Here is a 5,913-nt window from a genome sequence, read left to right as displayed (position 1 = left end):
TAGTAATTAAAAAAATATATATTTTTTTAAGTAAGCTCCAGGCCCAATTTCGAGGCTTGAACTCACCACTCCAAGACCAAGAGCTACATGTCCCACCCACTGAGCCAGCCAGGGCCCCCTAGTGATTGTTTTGAAGCAGGCCCTCAAGGAGGCCATCGGCCCTGTGGACAGGCCCCACCTCCGCTCACCACATGCCTTAAAGGCCAGGAGGGCCTCCTACACTGGAAGAGGCCACGCTAACCCGAAGGTCAAGGACAAGGCTAGAAGCCCTTGGACCTTCAGCCCCTGCAATAGCTCAGTAAGTGTTGGTAGAAGGTGTGTGTGTTAAGAAATGAAGTAAAAACACTTGAGTTACTTTTGGCAGTGTTTCCATTCTTCAGGTAAGAATAAAACACCTTTGGGTATATTTGCTATGAAATAGGAAGTAGGTCATTTCAGTGATTCCCCATTCAAATTAAATGCTTTTACATTAACATTTAGAGCTAGCATTGCCCAATCCAAAGATGAACAGAAAAAAAAAAAATCATGCTAGTAATTTAAAATTTTATTTTTTTACTTAAAACAACATTAAAAACCAAATAAAAAAAACACCAAGAGAGGTAGAGTGAGAGACCCCAGAAGAAAGGGAAGAAACCTATATTTTCGTATCTTGAACAGCACATTTTTTAGAAGGATTTTATTTATTTGAGACCAAGAGAGAGCATGAGATGGGGGAGGGTCAGAGGGAGAAGCAGAGCCCGTGCTCAGCCAGGAGCCCAATGTGGGATTCATCCTGAGACTCAATCCTGGGACTCTATGATCATGACCTGAGCTGAAGACAGACACTTAACCAACTGAGCCAATCCGGGGCCCCTGAACAGCACATTTTTGTAAGTGCTTTTTGAACAAGGTGCTTCACATTTTTAATTTGCTCTGGGCTCCAAAAATGATGTTGCTTGCCCAAATCTTTCTTTCAATTTAATCAAAAGGAATTGCTTGTTACCTATGTCTATCTAGATGCTGAGGCAATAAAGCAGAAGGAAATTTTAGATCATGATCCCCACTTTCGAGGAATTTAGAATATGATCAGAGACGCTAGATTTACACACAGCCATAGACCAAGCCAGTGCCATAATCTAAGGTATATTATCTGAGAAGAGCCATAAATAATGGACAGGGGAAGGAGAACAAGTACTGCTGAAAAGTATTACTTGTTTTAAAAAGCAAAAACCGAAAAACAACACCATAAAAGCAAAACAGTTAGAACTTGGGTCTCCTGGGAGGAGATGTAGGGGGGTACCCTAACCTACTGTCTGTTTATTCTCTGAACTTCTAATAGGAACATGAGGGGGACAAAGCATTTGAATGTATGTTCTCTTTCTGAATGTCAAGGCTTCATTTTCTGGAGTTCATTTCCCTCTTCTACTTCGTATTTTAGATTTAGACCTAATACTTTCCACTTCAAACATGACCAAGTGGGATTTATTCCAGGGCTGCAAGGTTGGTTCAACATCCGCAAATCAGTCAATGTGATACAACACATCAATAAAAGAAAGAACAAGAACCATATGATACTCTCAATAGATGCTGAAAAAGCATTTGACAAAGTACAACATCCCTTCCTGATCAAAACTCTTCAAAGTGTAGGGATAGAGGGCACATACCTCAATATCATCAAAGCCATCTATGAAAAACCCACCGCAAATATCATTCTCAATGGAGAAAAACTGAAAGCTTTTCCGCTAAGGTCAGGAACACGGCAGGGATGTCCATTATCACCACTGCTATTCAACATCGTACTAGAGGTCCTAGCCTCAGCAATCAGACAACAAAAGGAAATTAAAGGCATCCAAATCAGCAAAGAAGAAGTCAAATTATCACTCTTCGCAGATGATATGATACTATATGTGGAAAACCCAAAAGACTCCACTCCAAAACTGCTAGAACTTATACAGGAATTCAGTAAAGTGTCAGGATATAAAATCAATGCACAGAAATCAGTTGCATTTCTCTACACCAACAGCAAGACAGAAGAAAGAGATATTAAGGAGTCAATCCCATTTACAATTGCATCCAAAATCACAAGATACCTAGGAATAAACCTAACCAAAGAGACACAGAATCTATACTCAGAAAACTATAAAGTACTCATGGAAGAAATTGAGGAAGACACAAAGAAATGGAAAAATGTTCCATGCTCCTGGATTGGAAGAATAAATATTGTGAAAATGTCTATGCTACCTAAAGCAATCTACACATTTAATGCAATTAAAGTACCATCCATCTTTTTCAAAGAAATGGAACAAATAATGCTAAAATTTATATGGAACCAGAAAAGACCTCGAATAGCCAAAGGGATATTGAAAAAGAAAGCCAACGTTGGTGGCATCACAATTCCGGACTTCAGGCTCTATTACAAAGCTGTCATCATCAAGACAGCATGGTACTGGCACAAAAACAGACACATAGATCAATGGAACAGAATAGAGAGCCCAGAAATAGACCCTCAACTCTATGGTCAACTAATCTTTGACAAAGCAGGAAAGAATGTCCAATGGAAAAAAGACAGCCTTTTCAATAAATGGTGCTGGGAAAATTGGACAGCCACATGCAGAAAAATGAAATTGGACCATTCCCTTACACCACACACAAAAATAGACTCAAAATGGATGAAGGACCTCAATGTACGAAAGGAATCCATCAAAATCCTTGAGGAGAACACGGGCAGCAACCTCTTCGACCTCTGCCGCAGCAACATCTTCCTAGGAACAACGCAAAAGGCAAGGGAAGCAAGGGAAAAAATGAACTACTGGGATTTCATCAAGATCAAAAGCTTTTGCACAGCAAAGGAAACAGTTAACAAAATCAAAAGACAACTGACAGAATGGGAGAAGATATTTGCAAACGACATATCAGATAAAGGACTAGTGTCCAGAATCTATAAAGAACTTAGCAAACTCAACACCCAAAGAACAAATAATCCAATCAAGAAATGGGCAGAGGACATGAATAGACATTTCTGCAAAGAAGACATCCAGGTGGCGAACAGACACATGAAAAAGTGCTCCATATCACTCGGCATCAGGGAAATACAAATCAAAACCACAATGCGATATCACCTCACACCAGTCAGAATGGCTAAAATCAACAAGTCAGGAAATGACAGATGCTGGCGAGGATGCGGAGAAAGGGGAACCCTCCTACACTGTTGGTGGGAATGCAAGCTGGTGCAGCCACTCTGGAAAACAGCATGGAGGTTCCTCAAAATGTTGAAAATAGAACTGCCCTATGACCCAGCAATTGCACTATTGGGTATTTACCCTAAAGATACAAATGTAGTGATCCAAAGGGGCACGTGCACCGAATGTTTATAGCAGCAATGTCCACAATAGCCAAACTATGGAAAGAACCTAGATGTCCATCAACAGATGAATGGATCAAGAAGATGTGGTATATATACACAATGGAATACTATGCAGCCATCAAAAGAAATGAAATCTTGCCATTTGCTACAACATGGATGGAACTAGAGCGTATCATGCTTAGCGAAATAAGTCAAGCAGAGAAAGACAACTATCATATGATCTCCCTGATATGAGGAAGTGGTGATACAACATGGAGGCTTAAGTGGGTAGAAGAAGAATAAATGAAACAAGATGGGATTGGGAGGGAGACAAACCAGAAGTGACTCTTAATCTCACAAAACAAACTGAGGGTTGCCGGGGGGAGGGGGTTTGGGAGAAGGGGGTGGGATTATGGACATTGGGGAGGGCATGTGATTTGGTGAGTGCTGTGAAGTGTGTAAACCTGGTGATTCACAGACCTGTACCCCTGGGGATAAAAATATATGTTTATAAAAAATAAAAAAAATTAAAGTCTAAAAAAAAAAAAAAAAAAAAAACATCTGCTTATACTCCCTAAAGCCCACAGGGCTGTGCCTTACTTCCCAGAAGGCATGGGTCTGTCTGGCACCTGAGTCACTGCTGTGATTAGCTATGCACACTGTGAGCCGAGCTGCCAGACAGTTCCTTTGCCTGGGTGGGAGAGGGACAGCCATTTGACAAGAAGAGATCATCCAGAACTTGCAGAAGGTTTTCTAAGTACTCCTTTGGCTCCTGTTAGCCCTGGGCTTTCTAACAGCACTGAATAACCCTCTGTTTTGTTGCTTAGCCATTAAAACGCTGAGGTCACAGTCCCCAAGTGGGGGAAGGACAGTGCAGGAAAGAATGGCAATTTACTTCCTCTATCAATAGGTGACTGTGCAAGGAGGTTGATAGGGACACAGGCACACATGCACACGCGCACAGACACACACACACACACACACACACACACACACACACACACACGGCCATACTTCTGCCCCTAAACACAGTGGATTTCAGGGGCGAGCAGTGAGATTTTGCCAGTATGCTCACACAGAAAACTTGGTCTTTTAGCTCTCACTATCAAGTCCAAAGAAATATTTCCATGTAAGAACAGGTGGGGTATGTACAAAATATCACGGGGAAACACGGTAGTCTATAAACCACGTCTATGAAATTATTTACTGCAATTGTGAAACGTATATACACCTCAGACTGACAGTTCTTTTTTCTCACACCATAGTGTACGGGGAGGGGCCTGGGGGAAGGTGAGCCAAGACAAAAACCGAAACAAGGAAAACCCATGGTGCCATTTTGTGGAGAGTGTGGCTCTTGCTGCTTCCGCCAACAGTTTATACCGCTACTGTTGGGAGTCTCCAACCATTTCCAGAAGAGACACGTGACTGGCACATTTCCTACCACCAGGGAAGGGGTGGGACTCAAGGTGGCACACCCATCTCAGGACCCTACCCTAACACCGTCCCTTTCCTTCTCAAGAAAGTATATCCAAATACACAAGAACATGTTATCATAGGGATTTTCTTGGAAACTGCTTGGATTTATTATTTGTTAAGTAGCATTTTGGATAACAATAGTTACTGTGATTATCTACAAACTACTCCCCACGAGGCACTGCACCTTGTGGGGGTCATGCCGCATGTGAGGACTGTGGGCATTCCTGCTGAGGAGCCCTCCAGTCTCCACTGGAACCAGAAGAAATAAGATTTTCACCCACTGGTGAAATAATAAATAAGGAAATAAGGCCAGGGAACAAGCAACCAATTCCTCTGAAAATCTGTCTTTCCACTTATAGTACTAATTAACATTCAAGTAAAATGTTTGGAGATTACAGAAAAGCAAACACACAATCCTAAAATACCTACAATCTCACTACTCTGAAACACCATGATCATTTCCCTTTTATTCTAAAAATGTTTTAAATATCAAAACGTTAAAAAATATTACAATGACTATTCATATATCTATCCTATCACATATCTAACTAATTGAATTCAACGATTAACATTTTGCTCTATTTTCTCATCTTGCTTATAATTTTCACTTCAGTTCATGATCTTCCAGCCTTTTATTTGCAAATGAATTCCTCTATTCACCCCCAAAATTGAGATCATAGAGTCTACTGGGTTTTGTTCTTTGTACACACAGCATCTTAATACCCTAGCATAAAATTTACCATCATAACTGTCTTTACATGTGCAATTCTGTAGTGTTAAATACATTCCCACTATTGTGCAACCATCATCATCATCCATCTCCAGAACTTTTCATTCACAAAACTGAAACTCACCGTCAACTCCCCATTCCCCTTTCTCCCAGTCCCTGATAACTACCAATCCACTTTCAGTCTTTATGAATTTGCTTCATAGAAGTGGAATCATACAATAGTTGTCCTTTTGTGAGTGACTTATGTCACTAGACATGATGTCCCTAAGGCTCACCCATGTTGTAGCATATTGCAAAGTTTCCTGAAGGCAGAACAATATTACATTGTATGTAGATACCACATTTTGTTTATTCATTCTCCTGTCAATGAACAGTTGGGTTGCTT

Source organism: Mustela lutreola, chromosome 6 (assembly GCF_030435805.1).
Source record: "Mustela lutreola isolate mMusLut2 chromosome 6, mMusLut2.pri, whole genome shotgun sequence".
Lineage (NCBI taxonomy): Eukaryota > Metazoa > Chordata > Mammalia > Carnivora > Mustelidae > Mustela > Mustela lutreola.
Note: the sequence above shows the minus strand (reverse complement) of the source record.